At 33.2% G+C, this 26,426-nt stretch overlaps 1 protein-coding gene and 1 non-coding gene across 2 annotated transcripts in view; both read right to left on the reverse strand.

Moving 5' to 3' along the window:
- LOC147078188 (uncharacterized) overlaps nucleotides 1-26,426 on the reverse strand; it is a 1,208,676-nt gene that overhangs the window by 1,070,588 nt on the left and 111,662 nt on the right. The gene's annotated exons all lie outside the window — the stretch shown is intronic.
- On the reverse strand, nucleotides 4,557-4,795 carry LOC147078192 (U2 spliceosomal RNA). The gene has a single exon (XR_015069273.1). It is a non-coding gene; the product is annotated as a U2 spliceosomal RNA (small nuclear RNA).

Consider the following 26,426-nt stretch of genomic DNA (forward strand, 5'->3'; position numbering starts at 1 on the left):
ACCAACTTCGAACTTTACCAGTTCGGCAAATTTATTAAATGAGTACATAATAGCTATATGTTTTATTAGGAATTTTCGGTAAATTATAAATGCATTACATAGTTATACGACTTGTAAGTTAGTCTGATTTAAATTTTAAAATACGCGGTCAGCTGCCATGACGGCTTGAAAGCAAGGACGTTTCCATTGTCGTAATACTACTAATGATCATTAAGTATTTAATATTTAGGTACCTACTTATTATATTTATGAAAAATAAAGTTGCCGATTGTCAATAATTATTTCAGTCCAACAGATATATATATAATTACAATTATCTCAACAATTCGACAAAATTAGTATAATTGTCAATTAAGTTTACGAATCCTTACTTTGGAAGTTGGTTGTTAACCGTCTGATACCCGTAAATTGATTAATTTCAATTAATTACACCCTAAGTAGAAAATATTCTGTAATTTTGAAAATAATTATTTTATTTTACAGTGAAAGGATTAACTTAATGGAGCTATTAAATAATAATTGATTGAATTGAATTAAAACTATAAGAGGACGACAAAGCGATCGTTTCTTTCAGACAGTCGATTAAAAACGTCATTAATATAAAATCGGTATTTCAGTTACCTATTTGACTATTTTTTTTATTATTAAAAAAATGTATCTACGGACAAGAATTTATTTTAAGAAGTATGATTAATAAAATTTATATTATAATCAAGACTTGCCCATCCAAGATATCCGCCAAGTTTTGGCAAAAATTAATAAAAATAATTACAAGATAAAGAGAACTTTTTATATACCACGTTTTTAAATTTTCTGTAGAATCATATAAACTTGACAATTCTATGTATTAATAAAAACTTTTTATTGTACTTGATAGAAACACTGAATAAATATTATAGAATACAGAAATGTCATTATGACATTTCATATTGATTTCCATAGTAACGCACGTATATATTAATAATTGAGTTGCTAGGACCCACTTAGCAAGCGATAATAGTGAGTAGTAAATATTACTTTTAACGATTTTTTTCCGAAACATACAAAACTGAATTAACTGAAAATGAATTCAATTCTGCTTAAATATAGCCAAAAGTATTAAAAGAATGCATTGTCGTCGTGATCTGATATATTCTAAAAGTTTCAAACGTCTAGCTAGTCGGGAAGTTAGTTATAAATCTTGGACAAACAAGAAATAATTTGTACTGCACAAGAAAAATCTGTACCAGACAAACAAGAATACGAACTGATACATTCCAAAATGGTCCCCCATTTGGGGATGTCTCTGTGAATCTGGAGAGGCCCAAATCGATATCAAACCAACAAATAGTGGGTTGATTACGAAAATAAATATTAATAAACCGGCAACGTTGTACATGGTTGCCGGCGAAATTTCATATTGGGGAACTCCGCATTGTGTTGGTTTGCAAGCGGCCGTTTTTGTTTTGTTTTGAGCGGCAGAACGTGGCCGGCAGTGCTGCCATGTCTACTGAAATTTTGGACAGGAAAAGAAGCAATTATGATATTTGTGATGAATAAAAGTCACTTTTCACATGATTTTTTAAAAGACACTTGTGAGATTATGTCAATATGCACGCTTTTACCAAACACAATCGTTGAATTTCATACATTTTTGTCAATCTACTGATATTTTGAAGAAAAAATCAAAAAATCTACTGAATTTTGAAAATTTTAGTTGGCAACACTGGACTGGCCGGCTACCAGACAGAAAACACTGTTCGCTCGCACCACGTATAAAATAAATTATATAAAATGTAGTAATCTAGTATAGATTGACATCAAATAAACTCGTCATTTCCATCATAATTCCGGTGTGTTAATTGTCCACCTTCAAGTCCTAAAATCCAGACGAAAAACCATAAACGAAATAAAAGTGATAGATTGCTATTCACTTTCGAAAATGGAGGGAAGTGATAGAACTAATAAAAACGTGGTAATATAAATTGATGACAATTTTTCATATACGACACGCGGATTACAAACACGTATTTTATACAAATTTGGGGCGGTTCGGTTCTCTATACTTAATTTAACAAAAGCATATCACTCCATATTAGACGAATCAGAAATTAATAAAATTATCACTCAATCGTACATCGCAGTTTCGCAGTAGGTAGGTATATCATCACTCAATGAATTAGGAGATCGTATTCGTTCATATTTACTCAATGAGCGAATAATTCGCTTATAGCGCCTGTACACGTGCATGGATTTACTTGCACCAATAGCGTGTATTTTAAACTATCGCAATAGTAACTGTTTACACGTGAAAGTGCTGACTGTCTCCAATCTCATTCTTCAAGCGTAAACGAGACGCGATGTTGTCATAGCATTGTGCCGATTGATAGGATCAGACAGGTTCGTAGATAATCGGAAAACATGAAAATGTTATCTGTGCGGTGTAGTTCGTAGTTCTTCCGGCAGGTTTGCCACTATCGTTCTACTACGCATGCGGATCCACCACGCAAGTATCAATTATTGCGTGAAAATTCAGAAGCTTCTGAACTTGTTTGATCCTTGCATGCAATCATGCAACTTCTACGGTAATACGTGTTTACAGGTGCATTTTCTTGTTATGGCAGCGATAATACGTACTTTCAGCAGTAAATCCATGCACGTGTAAACGAGGTACCTATTAGATTAGAAATATAGTTTATATTTTATAGCCAAGTGAATAACACCACATCTTTGTATACACAACTACAATGGAGTGCAGGAGAGAATATCAGACAATCGTCGAGGGTACCGGAGCTGTTTGGATCAATGGAATAATGGGTATGAATAAAAGGCCTTAATATACTTAGCGTGTTTTATTTTAACTATTTTTCGATATTTTAAAAATGTAAAACAAGTGAGGACAATAGAATAAATAAATACATGGATAGATGAAAATGAGATGGTTAAACTGCGCCATGTGATATGTAAGAATACTCGGCCAATGAAGCTGGAAAGAGTTCAGGATGGAAAAAGTTTTTAGAGTACCCCAAGAGTTCTGTCGGGGGAAGTAGTGCCATAAATAATCATATATTTATTAGTAGATTATAACTAAAAACTAATTTGTAGAAAAGAACAATTAAATAGGATTAAGAAGAAAGACTTTTTAACTTGGTGATAAATAAATTACTTGACACAACTTATGAGTAGGTGCCTGCTCACTAAGCCCCTTAATATTTTGATCGTCTATAAAGTTGTATGTTACAAAAACTGTTTCGTAAGAATATAGGTATATTAAATTCATAGATACTTAAAGGTTGATTCATATTAAATTTTCTTTATTGAAGTCCTCGTGAGGAACGTCTATCAATTGGAGTCGAATTAATAATAATGTTAATAAATCCGGCTACTTATAAAAGTTCTACGACTCCGTTGGAGCGTGTACACTACTTGCGCAAAGTTTCAAAGGTCTGGAAAGAACGTCGATTTTTTTCAGTTCGGTTACAAACATAAAACATTTTGCAACAAAGAAAGTAAGAAATTTCTGCATTCAAACTACATCGCAATGTGTCACAATAAATTAATATATCAATAACTTGACAACAGAAATCGTTAAGCTATATCTATTGCTGCTAACTTAGCTCAACGACCATTAATATACTTAATGACAATTATTATTGTCAATTTTTCTCTGTGCGTATTGCGTACCCAGAATCTTTTATGATTTATTATCATAACGTGTGACCACGATTATACCCCGTTTACACGTGCATGGATTTACTGTTGACAGTAAATATTAGGCCATAACAAGAAAATGTAGGGCTAAACATGTAGGTATAATCCTGCAGTTGCAAGCTTGCATGCATCAATCAAAAAAGATTGGAAGCTTCTGAATTTTCATGAGACAGTAGGGTTTTTTTTTGATTTTCGCTTACGCAGTAGAATGATAGTGGCGAATGTGCCAGCAAAAAACTAGCTATAGGTACTCATTTTGAGGTTAACCTATTTTCACTACCTGTCAGATAGTACCATAAAAATGATACTACAAATAACAATGAACAATTTTACGTGCCAACAGTTATTTTCACGAAATCGAGCTTAAATATGGGGACCGTACTTATAAGATTTCATATAAATAAAAAGGATTTATACACATTTATATTTTTTATAAAAATCGATGTTTTTAAAATAAATATAAAAAATATTAAAACTATGAATTAGTCAAAAATCTAAAGGTTAAAAAATTGAAAACTTAATAAACTAAATTTTAATAATAAATATGACCATACAATATAATGTGACCCTGCAACGAATTCACATTTTATTGCATTGTTTTAGTATTGAAAGTTTATCTCTGAATTAAAAAAATTTTTTTTAATGTTTTCAGATAGATATTTACTATATAATAATACAGTTGAAATTGTAAATTATCAAAAAAAAACTCTAATTGCAAGCTTCGTATTTTTCCGCTAGGTTCTCTGTTGGCATATAGGATCTCCTTAACTATAAATGAGAGTAAATATTTATAGTACCTACTGTAGACGCCGCACACATAGGACCTACTCCTATAGTAAGTACTCTCTGATTGACGTAAAATTAGTTATAAATGGGCCGATCCCGGCGGCACTGCAATGCCGGGCCAACCCTCGACAGGAGTGGAGCAAGCCCCGATCTTCCCGACACATTCCAAAAATCAGTTAAATATCGTCGATGCACATCAAATAGGGTCTATGTGACTCTGAGTACATTCTGTCGAATCAATAAAAACTGTTAAAAATCAGAACTATCAGATAAGAACAGATACTACACTTTGATCTTTGTCTTGAGGCCGAGAAGCGATACCAAAAAATCATATTTGAATGACTATAAAATATACGAAGAACATAACATGAAAGCACTCATGGCTAGGGATTCCAATCCCGGGATCCCGAACTATTTTCGATACCTATGAATCCCGGGATTGGTAAACATAATCCCGAAACTTCAATCAATTTTTATGGAAAATAAAATAAAAACGAAAATATAACAGAAAAATACTTTTAATAACATAACTACATTAGAAATAAACCGAGTTTGAATGAATTTTGATTTATTACCCATTTGTTACCAATTCATTTTATTTTTTCACATAAATTAATAAAAATAAGAAAGATTGGAAAAAAACAATGTTTCGCACTTTCGTGATATGAATTTGAGAAATAGAATAAATAAATCAAGAAACATTTAGTTAGACGTTTCTACCAGAAAATGCTATTCTGGAAACTCACTGATTATAGGAGGAATAACCGGATAATAAATAACCATTTTTTACTGCCTTACACAATCGTAACAACATCAGAAAAAACTAAAAAAACTAACACTTCATGTTAGCTTGTATTTATTGTCAATACAATATGTTATTTTTTATTTTAATTGAACTTGTATTTGTTATCTTTTCATAAATAAATAGAACTGCTTTACTCTCACATTATTATTTATATTACAATATTATTTACTCCATTACACCTATGTATTTCCAAGATTGAACATGCACAATATTAACAATAAATGTCTTAAATAGTATAAATTATGTATTTAGGATTTTATCAACGGTTTTTGTATATATAAAAATGTAATATTAACTACCGAAAAAATGTCATCCCGGGATCGTCGAATTGTAATCCCCTAATCCCGGGATCAAAAATTTGGCTCGGGATTGGAATCACCCATGGATGGCCATCTAACAATTATTCTTTTACGCACTAAAAAGGGGGTGCCGTCGTAAAGTCACCTCACAGAAATTTTTGTGGTTTATAAGTTTATTGTAAGCTGTAATACTGAATCTATGTATTTTCTGCAGTTGGATATTATATAATATTTATAAGTCGGGTAGGTACCTACATAATTAACTACTATAACAATAATATCGGTATTTCAGATAGGTAGGTACGTAGATAAGAAAAGTTAATATATTGTAGGTAGATAGAATGAAAAAAATATCCTATTTTATGACGAAACAGATTTCCATAATAATTAATTAGTTACATTATAATGAAACTTGTAGCATATATTGTACATAAAGTCATATTGCAACTTAACCCAACCAATCAAAACGAATTAAGTAACTATTGCAAGCTAGGTACTTGGTTTACATTAGGTAGGTACCTGCATCACACAGTCAGAAAATGTCGTTTTATCACATAACATAGCGGTTGGAATTGACGGGTGTCAGTAGGACTTGCATTATACCAAGTAACTCACATTATTATGTTTACAAGTTTACATGTACATAATATGTATGTTAAACTCGAATGTGAATTTAACGAAGAGTGGGTTTTCAGGAAGAGTCATTGAAATGTGTAATGATGTGACCCACATACGAAGTGACATATACATATGCATTAATATCAATGTATGTATTATGGAATATTTCGGTGGGCTAAAATTAGTACATACACCGCAAAAAATGTGAATGGGCATGCCATACCTCACATTTGGTTTAACGATTCCGTAAATTTGAAAGGTTGAATTATATAGATGTATGAATTTAATTAATACCCCGGCATTCGTGACCCTTTAAAAATCATCGAAAATGACAGCAATTTCAGCTCATATTCAGTAAAGCCCATCTGTAGGCTTTGGATTTAAGCACATTTTGGGTAGATAATAATATTACTATATTTTGACTGTATCGAAGTAGGTAATATATATTTTTATATAATTATGTGTACTTACTTACTTATGTAAGCATATTTATATTATAAAAAAAAAACATATACATACATAAAGGTATGTAATTTTGGGAATGCACATTTAAGAGCATACTTCAGTGAAACAGCAAATAATTTTCAACTATAGGTGCGACGAAATTTTGGACTCGCTGGCAATCTGAGAGCGAAAGTCGAGCTGTGAACACGTCAATTTGTTTCGTGATGGCGACGGGGGTATTAATTCTTAAATCGTGTAAAGATGACGACTAAAAAACGTTACCCATTTACTAGAAAAAGAAAACATGTCAATGAATATATTATTATCGTTACTAATAGAACAATAAACAGAACATTAAATGGACGCATGTTTAATTTTTATGACAAATTATATTTCGTTCGGCACGCGTCATTTACACAATCCGCTCATTGCCTAGTCACGATCTTTTTAGACCGTGCCCCAACTGAGGTATAGCCTTAATTAAATGACAGCGGTAACCGTACCTATATATATATATATATTATTTTGCACCTACGATCGATATCGACCTATATTGTAAAATATTAAACACACATTTTTTTTATTTATTGATGATAATTAATAGATCATTATTACTTATATTATTTTTTGCTATGTTGTGATACTCGCATAGTGCATTTTTACTATGGTATTTTCGTGGTTTTGTTTTTGGTTTTATCGCTTAGCTGATAAAACCGGTGAGTGCCGTTCAACTGAGTTCCTGAGACAGCGAATAAGCATAGAAATCAAAACAGGTAGTGGAGTTGTTTTAGGTACTCTTGAGGTATCCAGGGGAGTAGAGGATGTATTTTATATACTTGGGGAAACCTAATATATCAATAGTTTTATAATTATTAGTTTGTACTTATCTATATAGTTTAATTTCATACCTTTTCTCATATATTTTTTTTACTATTTTATTATTATTATTATTTACCTATTTATTAATTCTCAACGTAATTCTCAACTGTTAATTTGATATCGATGTCAAATAAAAAAATGTTTGTATGAGGTACAAAAAAGGTACAATGGGACTTCTATAATATTATACCTACTTAATCGACAACGACTTACTTTATTTAGATTTATACTATAATGATGTGGATCTTGTCCGTCTCTCAAAGAGTTTTTTTTACGAGAAATGATTATTAGCCAGTCACTCAACGTATTTAGTCCAAGCTCTGGATGTAAGTCACACATTGAAAAATAAACAGTGAATTTTCCAGACACGGGATTCGAATCCGCGACGCACGACACTGAGACTAACTTGATCAACGAGTACCATGGTTAGATGATATCTTGTTACTACAATACCTTGCCACTCCAATGCTGCGATGTAGAAAAGGTTAAGCTGGATATATATAAATGTTTTAATATACAGACGCACAAGCCATTTTAACCCAATTTCAGAGCTTTCAAATGTGACGCCATTCCGTGTCGTTGTTTTTATCATCCAAATTCGCTGCTAATCCGCGTTGGAATAAAAAAAACGCACAACACAAGTGTGCAAAGTAAGCCCGCATAATCGGGCCAGTGTGAACCGTGACCGGGACTAAGCCACAGATCCCGGATAAAACCGGAGAATTTGTTTGCTTTACTCTGCGGTAGAATGACAAACACGCCCCGAAACGGGATTTTATTGTAATTAGGGGGCGACGACGCGACGGAACTTTGAGGGTCGCTGCATTTTGTTGATTTTATTTTTACAGCACTTTGTTAGAAAAATTTCATTAGAAAAAATATACCTATCTAGATGTATTTTCAAACATAGTGTGAAAGTAAATATATTGTTCAGTGCGATAATGGAGAGTGAGAGTTGAAGTGGGCAAGGATCGATTCGGTGTGTAGCGCCATTTAAATGAAGAATGAAAACTATTTTGGCATATTAACCCTATGTGTCTGGAGTATTATAAATACATATATCTATTTTAGTTATGTAATTACGTTTAGTTATTCGCTTGAAGGGGCGCAGGTATAGACGATAATAGACTGTTATCCCAATTTTATTTTAGGTAGTATATCGAAGTAGGTACATAAATTAGAATAGGAATAGTTCATTCTTTTGATTATGATTTTGTAATATCGAATAATGAATTAATATTTAAATTCTAGTATCTCGAAAAGTAGACCGAAGATATCCGCGTTTTTTTTACATTTTATCGGATACCAATCGTGAGGAATTTGTCTGTAAATGTTTCAGATGAGATACCAAGCATCATTGACAAAAAGGAAGGTTATATAGGAACCATTAAACACTCAACGAAAACAAATAGGGTATGACGATAAAGTGAAGTATGCACTATTTATGTCAAATTTAATGTTAACAGCATACTTCCATCCTTCGCCACTGGTAGCTATAATATGTAATGTGCATTAACTAATTAACTGCCCCACAAATATAGTTACCACACTCACAGAGTTATGGACTTATCATTTTTTTTATTTGACGAAATAATATGAATGCTCAAGGATCAAGATTGTAGGTATGTTGGACGTATTTAATTTCCCATCTTAATTCTAAATTTTGTAAAGGCTAATTACGTGTGTACATTAAGCTCTCCCTATAGACACAGTTAATTAATTAAATATGTAGAAAGTCTTCTCCCGCGTATTACGTTGTAAAGTGAAAATCACTGTGAAATTTTGTTTAATTAAGTCCAAAGTATACCTATTTGTTTTCTTTTTCATCGTCTGAGCCTCAAGGAAGTGTAGGCACTACCGCAAGAGTTGCGAAAAAAATACAACTTTCCAACGCAAACAAATTAATTGTTTACCCAGACATTTTTTTTTGAGGCTTTGCCGTTGAAAATCCACAAGAACAAAGAGACTGGTAATAATACAAAAGTTGTTAAAATAAATAAAATTGGTCATCAAAGGAACGATTTTTATAAAAAGGATTTTTTCATTTTCTTGAAGGCATACTATAATATAGTATTTTTATTTTCTCATTTAGAAAGGTTAATTTATACCGCAAGGCTTTTGGTTATTCAAAGCTATAAAAATTAAGTAAAAATGTACTTTAGGCAACAAACTGTTTATTATTTATGCATTTAAGTATCAATACTAAGTAGTTGCTATATTAGATCATAAAAATGGTATTTTTATACCTTGTAACTTTGTCAATTTAGCGGTAAGATTGTTTTGTAACTTTAAAGTAGACTTTGAATTGTGGCTGTCTATACACACGCATCGTATGAAGTACCTATAATCAATAAGGGCAAAGTTACAAACATCGAAGTGGTGTCGAGAAAATAATCAAAAAATAAAAATCTAGAAAATGTTTGCAAAATGATGCGACATATCAAAAAAAGTATAACTTCTGGATAATATTATGCAATTGAAGATCTCCAGTATACTACCCATGGCCCCCATATCCTGAAGCGGGCCCCAGGCCAGGATACTTGGCGGTCCCCGACCTATCGCTAAGGTTAAGGGCAGTGTGATGCTCTACAGTAGTGTTCCCTAAATGGTATTAAACGGAACCCTATGGTTCCACAGGGTAAAATTAAGGGGATTTCGTGTGTTTTTATTGATTTTTAAATAAATCCACTCGAATTAGTCAGTCATCGGCACTCTGCACCGTATGTATATTAGAAGCACTGATAGCGACCCTTTTGTAATAGCCAAATATTTAATAAATAATTAGCCATTTTAATTAGTCACAGATTAAAAATAATTATAAAATAAAATTCTACATATTGTGAAGAATCAATTAATTATATTAATCATCATACCTATCTATCACATCAAATTCTATCACACAACTAAATAGTTTAAAATATTATTTATGTAGAATAGCGCCGCAGGGGATTTTTTTTTTGCTATTGGAGCAAATTCGTTGTGTTTTTTTATCTCACTTAACTGCCCCCCCCCTTGTGGGGGCCATGATACTACCCCATGGGTCCATGGTATAAAAATAATGAACTAACTGACGGTCACATCTATAGCACAATAGGGTATATTTAGGATATAGGTATCTGGTAAAGAAAACCTAAAAAATAGTAGGTACCATGTTGTAAAGCCAAAAATTGTAGAGAGCTTGACAAACAGATACATGGACGAACAAAACGAGAGGTTTTACCTATGCAATACCATGCTTGTTGCGGTGTTGCGAAGCTTTATGGTAGGTAGTGAATAAACACAGCTGGGTTACGTTTCATATAATATACGTTCCTATAAATAAATAAACTGTACAGTCATAAGAGAACATAATGTTATTATATATATAATATTATTATATACTTAATAATTCTGAATAAATCATTAACTTCTTAGATTTTTGGGTCATCAACGTGTGTTCTTCATCTTTCTTTAGTCTGTGTTTTAGGCTCGTTGCAGAGGACATCCCCAATAGATAATGTATTTAAATGCACTTTTACGTAATATGTATGCGAACGCTGCTTTAATTGTGTATAAGAAGATTCTGTTCAGCTTACGCTGCCACCAAGCTTTGTTGAGAATAAAAAGGTGCGACTGTGTCAGTTGCTGATGACCCCCCACATCCTGAAGCGGGTCCCCAGGCTATGATCGTTAGCGGCCCTCCCTATCCATCGCTAAGGATAAAGGCAGTGTGACGTTCTACACTCTACAGTAGCGTTTTCCAAAATCGTGTACGCGGTAAAATTAATGTATGTATTTAGTGTTTTTTTTGTATATTTTAACATATCCATTTGAATTATGGAGTTGTATCGTATAACCATTGTCTAAGCTAAGGTATAACCACATAATTTTAAATAATATTCTTGGAAGGAAAATAGCTCTACGTGCGACTTTTTTTTACTATTAATGCAAATTTGTGATGTGTGCTTATCTCACTTATCTGGTTGACTGCCTCGCCGGGCCCCCAGGCTAGGGCCCTGTCAGCCTCCCCTTGTGGGGGCCATGCAGTTGCTACTAGTGATACCAGATCGGACTTTGGATTTTTCTGATATACCCGAAAGAAATAAAAATTTTAAAAACGATAACAAACAATAGTAAAAGTAGGTAGGTACATGCTAATCAAAATATTCTTATACGATATTGGAACAGCTAAAACTACCAAAGGTATGACTACAGGAGACGTGCAGACTATCAGTCAGAACTGGGGAATACCACGAAAGAGTACAGGTAAATTACCGTGTTCGATCCTGAGCGGACTATATTATGGACTTCCACGTGGTGAAGGTTGTATTGACAGATTTTTGTTTTTACGATAAATGGGTGTTTGCCATTTGTTCTACTTATTAGATCCACACTAATCGAACCTGCGACCCCACGACTTTAAAAACCCACACGTTTGGCCATCGCTAGAGATTACAAGGCTGCATTTTAAGTGTAGTAGCGCCACCGAATATGGAAATTACTAAAATTCTAAAATTCATTGATGATGGTTTTGAATCAGAGTCATGGACCCTGACAGCCGACCTAGTACACGAATTAAGAGCGACGGAGAGGTCATTTTAAATATTTTCTCGGTGTATAAAATGAAAAATGAGGATATTATTATCAGCTAACAGTAAACAAAACTCACGGATACAGTCGCGAACGTCGCATCACAGGTAGAGTTGGGTATTTCCCGAGGAAATCTCAATCTCGAGATTCGGGATTTCCCGAAATGTTGAAATTTTGGATCCTCGAGATTCGGGATATCCAGAAAACCGTTCTCGAGAATTCTCGAGATATCGGGAAATTTAAAAAAAAACATGTAAAAAATCTTAAAATCAGTGTAAAAACAGAAAAATTACAATTTATTTATGTAAGAGTAATTATTCAAAACATTACTAATTATTAAATAGAATTTCAAAAAACACAGACTGTCAATAGCTGCGTCTGAAAATCGCGTACGCTTTTGAGACACAAAAATCCCTGATGTTGAAAAATTGCGCTCATTTTGTGTCGAAGTTGGTTTAATTGTGTTAAATGCCCCGGTCTTTGAACGTTTTGTGGTTTCTGTCCACTTTTTTCATATAGAAAAACTGTTTTTTTTCCAATTAATATTTGGTAATACAGAAATCCCGAATCCCAAGAAAAGATTCTCGAGATCCGGGATTTCCCGAAATGTTAAAAATTTTAATCCTCGAGATTCGGGATGGAAAATCTCGAAAATTTCTCGAGAATTCCCGTCGGGAAATTCCCGAAACCCAACTCTAATCACAGGACATCGCGTAAATGACAGTGGGTTCGCCGGCGGCCTAGTTAGCTGAAAGGATGGCCGATGTGGACGAAACATTCTAGTATGGAAACATCGAAATACTGGAAAATCTCTTACGGAATATGGAAGGTACGAAAAGGTATTGAGAGAAATGAAATGCGCATAATAATATGTTCAGTGCATTGCAATACTGACGAAGTAGAAGGTGTCATTTATTAGTTAATATTATTGAATTTAAATAGGTATGTCAATATATTATTACATATGTAGTGTTTATATTTTAAAATTATATTTGTGGCTTTGGAGATTTAATAAACATTATTAAGTTTAGCTATTTACTAAAATATAATATACAATTCCAAATTTAGAATGATATCACTAATCCACGGAGCCGTCTGGAGTAGATAGAAATAAACTTTAACAACATTCAGAATTTAAATGCTGCATACCTACTTAGTTCTCAAAGAGCATGATCTCGTCAAAACCCCCACGGGGGAATCCATAGCCGACTTGGGTTTAGGCGTGGTTTAGACCCTGCTCTATAACACGGCTTAACCACGTCTTCGAGGGTTTAACTAATTGATATTCCGTTCTTTCTCCGTGGCACGATAATCCTCTATTATTTGGGACAGATATCTTATCTAGTTATCTATCAGTAGCTGAAAATTATATCCCTATGAATTAACTGAAATAAAAAGCTTCTTCTTCTCTCACTCTCTCTCCTTGTCCCCCGCATAAATCACATCTAAGAGAGATCATAACAGTCATTCTCAACCACTGTCTCGCGAAATATTAGTATGCCGCCATCAACTAATTGGTACGTATAATACAGTTATTCACAATACAATTTAATATAATATACCTACTTAGGTAGGTAATTGTTGTTTTTTTAATGGTCCTTATGCGGACAAAATATTATGTAGTGTGGAATGTGGATATTAGAACACCCGGATTATAGATATTTTTAATTCCACCTCTCCATTCTTTTATCGCACAATTTAAACAACCTACTCTGACCGGCACTCAACCGATGCTGCAAGAGTGATCTACGTGCTGCGGGGTTATCATGAGAAAATAATCGAGGAAAATGTTGCAACCTTGATTTCTTTTATTTGTTTCGTCCGCCTCAGAGGGACCACGCATTTGGAACAAAAGTAAAAATGAAAACGATTAGCAAAGAATATTTAACATACTTACATAATTTTGAAAAACACTTAAAGTAGTAGGTAGAGCTACTTTGATTTAATATAAAAAAAACCGATTGTTAATAGTAGCTTGATTTGGAAGTGCGCTGATGAGCAGGTATTATATAAAGCCAATAGTCAAAATTTGTCGTAATTAGTATGTCACCTAGTAGCATAGTGGACAATGCGCACGGGGCGTAAACCCAAGAGATACAGGTTCGATTCTTGCCGGGTGTCTTACTTTTTACAAAGAGATTTTTTCTATTGGTTATAATATATTTTCTCAGAAGTGTTTTTCAAAATTATGTATATTCAATAATTAGAACGGTACATTCTTAAATCTTGTGAATTATTCGTTGAATAAAATAAATAGTTAATTAAAAAAATATTTATTGGGTTCTACAAATCGCCTGTTCAAACAATTTGAGTGCTTAATGGATAATTTGGAAGTTCTTATAATATGATGTAATCTCATGATTTTAACGGTGTTCATTTGGCCATAGGGGTAGTAAAAAAACGGCGACAGTGGTACGATTCAGAAATCCTAGGCAAAGCTGACCTATAAATAAAAGTGTTCCAAAACCATTTTGTTTCTATAAAACTGTGTAAATTTCTCGCTACACGTAATAAAAAACTTCAACTGTGGATTTTGAAATATCCTGAAATACTGTTCTGGTTTTTACGATTGTATGCCTGAGTTTTTTCATAGACAAATTATGCAAGGCTTTATATCGCCCGCGTAATGATATATATATATATGTCGAATTGAACGGAAATAATAAAAAAGTTACGTATAGTAATATTATATTATGTGGGTTAGCGCGTATGTAGTACATATAAGGAAACTCGATACCGCAAAAAATAAAGCTTTCCATATTTTAAGAGAGTATAAAATACAGGTAGATATTATATAGGCCGCGAATCGTTCGAAGTGGGTAGAAGTTTTGAAAAGAAATTGAACGGTAAGTGGCATAATTTCCATAATATATTTCACATGTTTTCTTCTTATTAATATGAAAACGAAAAGTAATAATTGGAATATTGACAAAAATGGATATCCAACAATATGTAATTCGAGTGTTGGAATTTATAACGAAAATTATAATAAATGTAAAATTATATTTTTACATAGGTACCTACTTTTGGAGAATTTTGTTCATTTAAGTTTGTTGTGTTACCTATACAATTTTGTTTTTGTTTTTGGTTAATCCAAAAAAACGCATTTAGCATGCCTTCTCTATGGCATAATATATACTGTATAATTGTATAACTGTGTATTATAATAATATTGAAACATAGTTTTTCACCATAATATTTTAGTATATAGTAGATCGAAATATAACTAATGTTCAAATTTTAAACAGCGAAAACTTTATAATACGCACTAGTGGTCAGAAAGATGCGGGGTATTTTTTTAATTATTTGCCAGGCCTTTTTTCGCACGACAGTGGCGTAGTGCAAGTATATTTTTATTGTATTTAATAAATAATTTTTATTATGATACAAAAGGAAGAGTGCCAACGGGAAGACAGGAGAATGCTTGCATTTTAAAAAACCTCAGTGCATCTATTATAATATACACAATACTGCTTTCGGCTGCTATGGCAGCTATCTAGGGTAGGTTTTTATCGAAGTTTTAACACTTATTGTAACAATTACAATAAGTTAGCCTTCTAAACAGTCAAAACTGTCAATTTCGCTCTAAAATTTACCACAGCCAAAAAAGGTGCTGTTAAAACATAGCACTTATTGTCATTGTTACAATAAGTAATACTTCCATACAAACCTAACCTCGGTAGTTGCCGCAGCGGCTGAAAGCAGTATTGTGTATAGAATAAATGCGCTGGACTTTTATCATGATATTGTATTTATTTATCTCGACTTGTTCACGCGGTTCAGATGATGAGCATAAAGTGATCCCTACATCAGTAATATCGCATGGGTGGAGAGATAGGACCAATAGTTCGACGTAAAATATTGCTGTATTACGTTGTTATTATGTTGAATATAGTAGGTATACATTTTATTTTGATAAAATGAAAGCAATTCTGCATAATAATAAATAATGGCGTTGCTAACAATGACGAGATGCTCTCGAAAAATGAGGAAATTGGTATGATTATCGCTTTATTCCATCTATCGGAATTTCCGGCATCGAATATCATTCAGTATTCAAGTGCTTTTTGGATCGCGTCGCTCGCACTAATAGTCATTCCTTATTCTCTTATTCCAAGTGACCCAAAAAAATATCGCGAATGTCTGGAATAAGTCCCTTCAGATTAATGCAAATGTCTGAAGCAGACTGCCTTAACCTTTACGCTGCTGGAATAATAAAATGTGGACAGTCTCATGGGGCGGTGGAATTTTTGTATGGGCAAAGTAGGAAAGGATTAAGGATTACGTATGCCGTACGTAATTGGAGGATAATAATATATTTCAATGATTGGTGGAGGTATATTTTTTACATGTGGCATCCAACAATTTTTGTAAAAAGAAATGCGTTTGACAATCGGTAGCATATATAGGTATACATATTACGTATGAAAAAAAACTTTACAGGTAATATTGTTATGCGTGTTAAATTCAAAAATAAATATGGCAATATTATGATAACAGAAATATATCAATATTATAAATAATATATTATATTTTAATGATATTGGACCGAAAAACTGTGTATACTAATGAAAGAGATTGACTTTATGAAAAAGACTTTTGAAAGTTAAAAAATGTACTGAAATATATTACTTATGTTTATTTTTAATTTTTATTAAAAAGTTTACTTGCATTATCTACTCTGATAAATATATTCACATTTTTTAATTGACTATGTCTACGATTCCATCAAGCGACCTGACAATGCCACATGTATAAGATTAACTATTAATATCACATACAAGTATTAATATATGTTATAGTACGGGTGTAGAGATAAAAATCAATGTGTGGCTAAAAAGAGACAAATTTTATTTATAAATATTTTAAAATTAACACATATTAAGCAAGTCATCCTTTTTAATTACTTAGTATGTAGACACCATTTTACAAGTAACAAGCAAGTCATAGTTGAAGAATTTTATAAGAATAATAACTTCAAGGTAAATGCTTGCTAGAGGCGTGTTTAAATAATTTATCGGCTCTCCCTTTAGATGCGACTCTTTTTCTTCTACGCAATAAACCAAAAATTTACTAATAATAATTCTAACATCACTCCTGATCGTTTTCAACATATTATTTTTATTATAAAAAGCTTCAAATTACGTAAATTGATAGATCCCTACACCACGGGAGCGTAAAATGAAACGATACATTTGGGGGCGTTTACCTGTACTGGAGGTGATTGAACACGTGGACAAGAAGTTCTTGTTCTAAAATATATTAATGATAATTTTGTAATTAATGACAAGTCATAAGTCAATAAGTTTCATATTTTTATGATAACTCATAACGTTTTTCAATCAACAGATCGCTAACGTCTGTATATTAGATCAAGTTTGTCATCGTTAAATTTTATTCATAGATGGCGTCTGGATAACCGCGTGTGTCAGTATCATCAGTATGTTCGGTAATGAATATTTTGGTGTAATTCATCTAGCGCAAGTGGCGAAAAGGTTAACATGGAAAAAAACGTCTTGCTAATAGGGGTGAAGGCAAGAAACGAGAGACGCACTTTGTTAGCTGTATCGAAACACGATGGATTGTTTCTCGAGATATGAGAATTAATGGTTTCTGAATACTTACTTACCGAAAAGCGATCAGAATTAATAATGGCGGATTTGAATGGATGGCGGGACCGCTATTTCTTTAGTAATTGATTAGATTTCTATCTGATGATTTGAGGGAGATAAGTGGGTAGGGAGTTTTTCATTGAATATCTTTATAAGAAAAGAAAATATTGATTTACTTTAGATATTTACTTTGTTAGATTGAATGATAAGAAACAATAGCAATTTCCAGTTATTTTATCAAATAATATCTTCAAACGTGATATTCCATTATGCGCAAAGTGATCAATCAATGCATTCTGCCAGTGGTCATATACCATGTGAATTGTGGACAAATCAAAAAAATATTGCTTAGAAAGTGGTATGCACGTGGACATAATGCCGAAATACCCCAAAATAAACCAATAGATAATGAGGTAGACAAGACAGAAGACATGTCATTGGTCAAAAGCGGACAAATTCACCACAGTGCCACCCTTAAAATCGAGCTATATATTATATTAAAACAAATCAAGTCCTGCTACTGTGGCCACGTGACTTAAAAACAAGGCACGGAGAAAAGTGGAAGCATTATTATTGTCTAATATTGTTTAACATTTACTCATTCATATATTTTTAGACACTAGGAGGTAACGCAATCAATAATGTCTTTGAAATGTGGCGCCAAATGAATGCTATATATATAATATATAGGTACTTACTACATGATGCAAAACTATGAACTACAGTTTTGAAAAAAAACGCATTTTAACACTTTGACGGTGTTTTTACATCCAACAATTACGCATTTATTCTATACACAAGACTGCTATAGGCCGCTATCGGCAGCTATCCAGGGTAGTTTTTCATTTTTGGTATCGAAGTATTGTAATAATTAAGTAAAATAAGTTAATTGTAATTGTTACAATAAGTGCTACATTTTAACAGCACCTCTCTTGGATGTGTTAAATTTTAGAATGAGATAGACAGTTTTGACTGTTTAGACCAGTACTTCTCAAACTGCAAAACGCGGCCCCCTAGGGGGGCCTGAAGCTCCTGCCAGAGAGCCGCGAAATAGTTCAGTATTTGAAAAAAAATATATAAAAATGTGATCTGACAAAAATCAGTCAAAATCTCGAGGTCGATTTTCATGCGATCACAATAAGTACCTACTTTATTCGATATGGATAAACAATCTACTAATATTAATAAATTTAGATTTTTCAGTAAACAAATATTTTACAAATTTTATACTGACCTAATTGCAACAAAATACCTATGCAAAACAGCATTTTCATATTACTGGTAATACAAAATATATACAGGTCGTCTCTTTCAATAGCGACTTTGGAGCAAACCGTGTGAATTATCGTTTCAAACGTAAAAATATGCAATCATTCCTGTAGGCCTGTAGCTGTAATAAATTTTAAGTTAATTTTTGATTTTTTTTTTTAATTTTTGCTTTACGAGCTATTAAATGAATGTTTTATTATTTTTAATAAAAATGTACCTAAAATAATAATTAATGGTAAATACTGTTGGTTACTAAAGACTAAATTTTTTGGGGAGGGGAGCCTTGGATTTTTATTTTATGATTTCGGGGGCCGTGGTATGAAAAGTTTAAGAAGTACTGGTTTAGACGGCTAACTAATAGTAACATAGCAGTCTTGTGTATAGAATAGATGCGCTGATCACTATATTATGCCTATATATGTGTGTACAATGTACCTACATATTATATTGTTATATAAACTCAGATATAAAGTCTTGTACAATAAAGTCTGAATTAATTATAAATGCTACAACTTTAACTTTGAGATTTCTTAGATTTAATCTAAGCAGCGACTAAATAGTCCCATTGACTTAGTCGTTAGATCTAAATAATGTTCGGGGGAGTAAAGAAGCAGTCAACAATTCTAAAAACTTTCTCATAACACCCGGCTTCTAAATTAGTTGTAATATAATATAATATATTTACACTGTCTTCGAATAAGATATTTTCTTCAAATATTGTAAGCATAATACCAAAGTATAATTCTGCTCACAAGAAATAACAGCCTATGAGTTAAATGAAATCTCCTGACTCATTATTTTCTCAATTCCAATAGAACACAGGCGGTATGGCAGTTTTCTGAAAAGTCGGACGTCTCCTGGCAAACTTGGAGGCTTGGAAGGTGGTTTTGTAGGTCGTCGGTTGTCACTGTCGCCGGAAGTTGCCCTCGCAAGCGGAAACGGAAACTTTAGATGAGCGACGCGTGTGGTTACGCTTCGACTCAATCTGCTGTCACAAGTATATATATATACCTAACTGTTGTTACTACACTGGGGATCATTTGCATAACTTGAATGAATTTGCGAGAGATATTAATTATATAAATAAATTAATAATTATATTATATAAACGAAGTTAAGAATCATTCGTTAAAATAATTCCTCAAAGTTAAAAGTATATCGACGCACTAGTATCTTAGCGTAACGACTCGTAGTTAAATATCCTACCAGCTGTCAGTAGCGAAGGGTGTAGGTAGGCTGTTAATATCCACCATAAATAGTGCACATTAAACTTTGTTAGTCATACGTATTTGTTTTTATTGAACTAAGACTACAATTTACAGATGGTGTTGGTTAGTTTTTAAAAAACAATTAAACCCTGCTTAAACCAAACCATAATAGTTTTGGTATATTTTGGGCGATACTACAAAAGTGTGCACACTTTTTCATTCATACTTTTTTTTCGTTGGATTAAGAATACATATTATAACACATATTGTTGGTTCATTTTTTTAAATTCATTAAGTTCTTCCTACGCCTACGGTGGCTGCTCGGCTTAAACGTTGGACTATAACGCCGTGGGTGCCAGGTTCGAATCCTGGGTCTGGCATGTACATATATTGTTTTTCAATTTGTGTGTGTCAGGGTATGGACCTAATAGGTTGAGCAAGTGGCTGACATCCATTTCTCGTAAAAAAACAAAATCTGTCAATACAAACCTCTACTCTGTATAGGCTAGGATCGAACATGGTCGAAAGAAGAAACCAAACAATAATGATCGATAAAAAATATTATTCTATCTATTAAATATTCAAAGTTATGTATGATTTAATTGCATAATTTTAGATATTTTATACATAGACGAGTGTTTTTAGACTATTATTTATTATGGCTTGAATTTCGCAGGGTTTAATTGAATTTTAAAAACAAACCAACAACATCTGTAAATTGTAGTCTTATTTCAATGAAAACAAATACGTATGACTATCAAAGTTTCTTCTTCTTTCTTCTTTCTCGGCACTACATCCCGGGGCGGGATTTGGCCTCCTCTACAATTGTCCTCCACACGCTCCTTTCCCTGGGTCAGCCCACCTCTCCTTTGGTCTGCCCCTAGACCGTTTCCACTGTGGGATCCACTTGGTCATGATTTTTATCAAAGTTTAGTGTGCACTATTTATGGCGGATATTAACAGCCTACCTCCACTCTTCGCCACTGCCAGGTGTTTATAACCAAAATGAATTGGACTTAGTGGATTTTCTGGACATGGGAAATATACGCTGTGGCGTCTACGAGTCTTCCGTAGAAGCGAAGAGGCGTTGGAAGGAATCAAACGGGATACGAGGGATCTCTTATACCAACATATAATTAATAATATAACGTCTTACTATTATAATGAAGTAACTTTTAAAAGTGGGTATCAAATTTCTGAAAGTCCACAATTCAATATTTTCGGGAAACAACGTTTTTATGTTTCAAGCTTCAATTATTTGTTTTAACGTGAGATTATTTTTTCCGTTGTATTCTATGTCGAAATTAGAACCAAATGGCAATTCGTTTCAGCCAGTAAACTCTTAAATATAGTAAATATAGGCAAAATAAAATTGGCCGTAGCGCTACTTGTACCTCACTTTCTAATTTATGCTGAATGAGGCACATATTTCCGTGGCACTGTCATGGATCTGCTACAGCATGGGAGACGCCATGAAACACGGACTTGGCGCTTTTTGTAATAAATCGAGACTTAAAATATTTTTTTTCATTGGGTTATGTCGCGTTTTGGAATTTATAGATCAATACATATTGTGTAAAATTATACAAAGAATACGTGCGTATTTTTTATCGATTTTGACAAAATGTGGACTTATCGCTTTTTGGAATTAGACGCCTCATATCACCAATTTATTGTTGTACAAGAATTAGGTACTTAGGAGTGATAAAGCAGTTGTGGATTGGAGTTCATATGTACGAGCAGAATGAAGAAGATGATAGGAAAACGAATACACCGTGTAAGTAAGTTCATACCTATTAGGTATGCTCGACGATACCAAAACATACATAAGAGTGTAATTCACTTTACCGAATTGAGGTTGATGATGAATGAATATTTTCACATGTGTAAAACACAGTTATAAAAAAAACAATGAATATCATTCAGTGACAAAAATGAAAATATCACAGACCTGTCTGTATTATACATATAAAAAAATACTCATAAAACAGTTTTCATAAGGCGTCTGTCAGATAAGACGATTCCAGCAAAAGTATCACGCGTAAGTATATCTAATAGATAAAAAAAAAAACACCCCTAACCGATGTATAAAAGTGAGGGCTATGACGTCACGGTATTCCCACCACAGAGACAGTTGGCGGCGCTGCTGTCAACGGGCGACAACTGAATTAATCAACTCTCTCAAGTTAGCCAATCAAACTTTCATGCGCTCGCAAAAAAGGTTCCAACCGAGAAAAACTTTGAGAGTGAGTGAAAAAAATGTTTTGACACTTTCAAATTAAGTTCTCACGAAAAGAATTTTTTTATTCATGCGGCTCTAAATATGTATGGAAAATTGTATATATTTTTCGCTATCGAAAATACTAAACGGAAACGTTTCACATAAACTTGCTTTTTTTCATAATAAGGTAACCGAAATAACTGGGTTAATACAACCTTTTTCATTTCAAGAAGTACCTAACTATTCAAAAAGTTAAGTAGGTATAAACCTATACTTACTACATTTTTTTAAATCTAATGTTACTTTATTCATGTTCTAGAATCTAGATTGTGTTATTTTGAACATTACGCGATAACAAATTTTATAAACTATCTTTAATAGTCATTACCAAACGCTAAATCTCTTGATAGGATTAGATACAAATTATACACTCCAGTGATATTTTTGATTTGGTGTTTACGTAGATAATCAGGTACAATAACGAATAAGGCCACTGGTTTACATATGTATGACTAAGCATTTGACACTAAAACCGTTATGCAAAGTAGAACCTATTTAATAAAGTCGACTTTTGGATACATAAGACATCGTGCATAACGTAAGGAACACCTAACGTATAATCATGTATTCTAAGTAGACATCAAATAAATATATTTATGTTCCAACAAAGCAAATTCGTTTGGAATATGTACAGATTATCTATGCAAACACGACAGACTAGTAGAATAAAACACGTCTTCTTATATTACTTAACCCTACATAATTTTTAAAACACTTCTGAGAAAATAATATTTATTATAACCAATGGAAAAAATCTTTTTGAAAAAAGTAATACACCCCACCCCGCAAGAATCGAACCTGCATCTCTCGAGTTTCCATACTTACCATACTTAATTACGACAAATTTTAACTAATGGCTCTTATAGTAGTCTCTGATGCGCTTTCTAATTAGAATTTTACATTCTTAAATCTTGCGAATTATTCGTGGATTAAAAAATGTAATTAACTAATAATTACTTAAACCATTGAATCCAGATTGAAGGTACGAATTAGTGATGGAAAACGAGTCACTTAAATTTGAACACAAGCTTTGAGTCAATTACATTTATACCTCGTTTTTACTGATCAGGTCTTCAAGTATCGAATTACAAAAAACTCTCATCTAACACATTCACGGAGAAAGCTCGGACTCGCTTCTGTCTTAAGACTGATTACTGTGTACCATCCAACTCGCTCCTGCTTTCATAGCGTTCACGACTTACCTACTCAAAAACTCGATCCTATCTTCAGAGAGTTCACGAAAGATGTTGGCTGGAAGGCAGCGTAAAGACCTACAAACATATCTTAAGAATGGATGGGGGAGCCACAGTCAAAAACTACTCGATCAAGACTTGCAACTGGACAGAATCTGACATTTGAATGATGTTTTCAAAATGGCGTCCATATAGTAGTTCGTAGTTCCATTTTTTACCGTTTTTAGATAAGTTTGTAGGACTGAAGGTTTTAACCATGACATCTATACTCATTTAGTGCTAACACCGCGACTGGCGCGTTTGGAGCAGTTGGCCATTAGATATAATTAACGTGTTATTTAAATGTGGTAATTAAAAGGTCAGCAGTGATTGTGTTATCCAGTCACGATGCATGAGCGACTGCTTCACGAGCAGCCTCTGACTCAGTCAGTCAGTCAGTCGTACGTGAACGACTCATGTTTATACGAATGATCAACTTACGCCATTTAAATAAAACAATAATACATAAAATGTCATTTCCGTTTAAATAAAAATAAATATACGAATTCTGAAAGACACTGTAGGTACTCATCAGCAACATCTTCTTGTCTACGTGTTAAAACTGTGAACTAACATGCTCCGCTCATTTTTAACCGCACTACCATTATAAACTAATAAGCTCTTCCCATTTAGTAGACAACAGTGCCTAGAAGCGTAGCCAAGAAGATGTTGTAGAAGAATTTTTTTTAGTATACTTACTGTATCCGCGTACTGTATTTATTGAATTAACTAACTGAATTAACCTACAAGCATACTAGATACATATAAAGCAACAAATAAATTAAAGACACATTTAAATTTATATTATTAACTATCATTTATAATTCAATCTATGTGTGCAGTTAATTTCGTATGTCAATTTATTAATCATTTACGTCAAACCGTTATTTAAAAAATGACAAAACTCCTGAACGCGGGAAGCGCCGTTGCCATGTTAGTTACCTATTGTTTTGATATCAGTCATTGCACTTGTCATTCATGCATAACTTGCAAAGTTAGTTTTGCATAACGTCAGAGTCTACGTAGGCAGGAGCTAAAACAGCTGTTGATTTATTTTATTTTTATCGTATCAACCTCTGTTTACCCTTCTAAGTACAGTTTGCCCTTCTACAACCATTCCACCGTTCAGTCTGACAAAAAAGATGTCTACAGAGTAATCCTTTAACCAGTGTAATATATAAGTTTGTTAAGTCCGAGATACCGACAGAGTCTGTAATACTGATCCATAACCTATCGCAAGCTAAATAACACATTGCCCCCGCCCGTAACTGAACTACCTGTGATAAATGATTACCACCTGGCAATGCTCGCTGGGGCGAATACGTTAAATTACCTGGCCAGCTGTGAATACGGTTACCTGTCCTACCCACCTACCTACATACCTATCATCATATTATTTTTTCTACTTGCCTACTATCTGAACAGATGGGTATACAAGCGTACCCTATCGAGGCGACGGAGAGCCTTTTTAACATTTATAATCAATGATATTTGTATTTTGATATAATTTGAATTTAAATTCTAATCCGTGTAATTATTGTACTATTCAATAGGAATTGATTTTAGTAACTGAGTTTTGACCTATGGTAAATATGTAACTGAGAGATAATACCTACGCTTCGTTAAAAAAAACAATCGGTAACATATGATTCGTATTGCATTTCCCCGTGCTGCTTGTGTGACGTCCGCATACGTTGCGTGGAGTTTGGAAAGTCCACAGCTAACCGGCGCCACTGAACACAGTTCGTAACCCGCCCACTACTTTACCGCGCCTCGTAGCTTCTTCCTCGAACCTGCCATTCCCGCGTGTATTCCCAATTTTCAGACATTCTACAATAGTACAACACATTTATGAAAATACATAGTTTAAATTACCTCATTTAGCATTAATATTCCTGATGGAATTTTATTTTAATTGTAAAATACGCGAGATTAAAATTCACCAAAACAGTCAAAAATCAGTCGTTAGTTAACGGCCCACATGCTCAGCGTAGGTCAAAATGGAGCTTTTATGGTATTTTCAGACCCTGGACATTCCTTAAACGTTGTAGATAATCTATTTATATAATTTTGAAGCCATATTATCCTTTATATTTATTTTAAACCTCTCGCCATAATGTTTTAGAATATAGTCATATTTCAGTACGTCCATGTGCAGTGGTGTCAAGATTTTTTAGATTTATTAATTTTTAAACGCATTTGTAAAACCATTAGTAAAAGTAATGCATGTAATCAGCCAAATCAAATTTTTCCGGTGACGTTTTCAATTTTTTTGAATTCAGCCGTAGAAATTATATCTTACTCTAACGCGGGGAGAGCAAACTGCGCCCCGCCGGTTATTTTTTCCGGCCCGCCATCATTAATTGTACTTCTGATTACGAATAACTTAACTAACTATATTTTTTTTTAAAACATTGACAATAGATTAAAATTTGAAGAATTTGTTGTTTCGTAAATGTATTATATCAGTACGTCTTCCTTGCGTCTCGTCTCACACTATGTAACCACTATTTTCTACGTTGAACATCGATTTCAATAGATATTGGTAGTGTACCGATAGAGCTACAACTTGAGATTATTGATCTGCAGTGAGACCCTGATTTAAGAGAATTGCATCGTCGTGAAGAAATCTCAAAATTTTACAATGCCCTTAATTCAGACAAATTCGACCAACTTAAAGATTATGCAAGAAAAATGTTCGTTATTTTTGGATCAACCTATATATGTGAACGAA

The sequence above is a fragment of the Rhyacophila brunnea genome, unplaced genomic scaffold, assembly GCF_057557595.1.
Source record: "Rhyacophila brunnea isolate RB1 unplaced genomic scaffold, BYU_Rbru_1.0 scaffold_12, whole genome shotgun sequence".
In the NCBI taxonomy this organism is placed as follows: domain Eukaryota; kingdom Metazoa; phylum Arthropoda; class Insecta; order Trichoptera; family Rhyacophilidae; genus Rhyacophila; species Rhyacophila brunnea.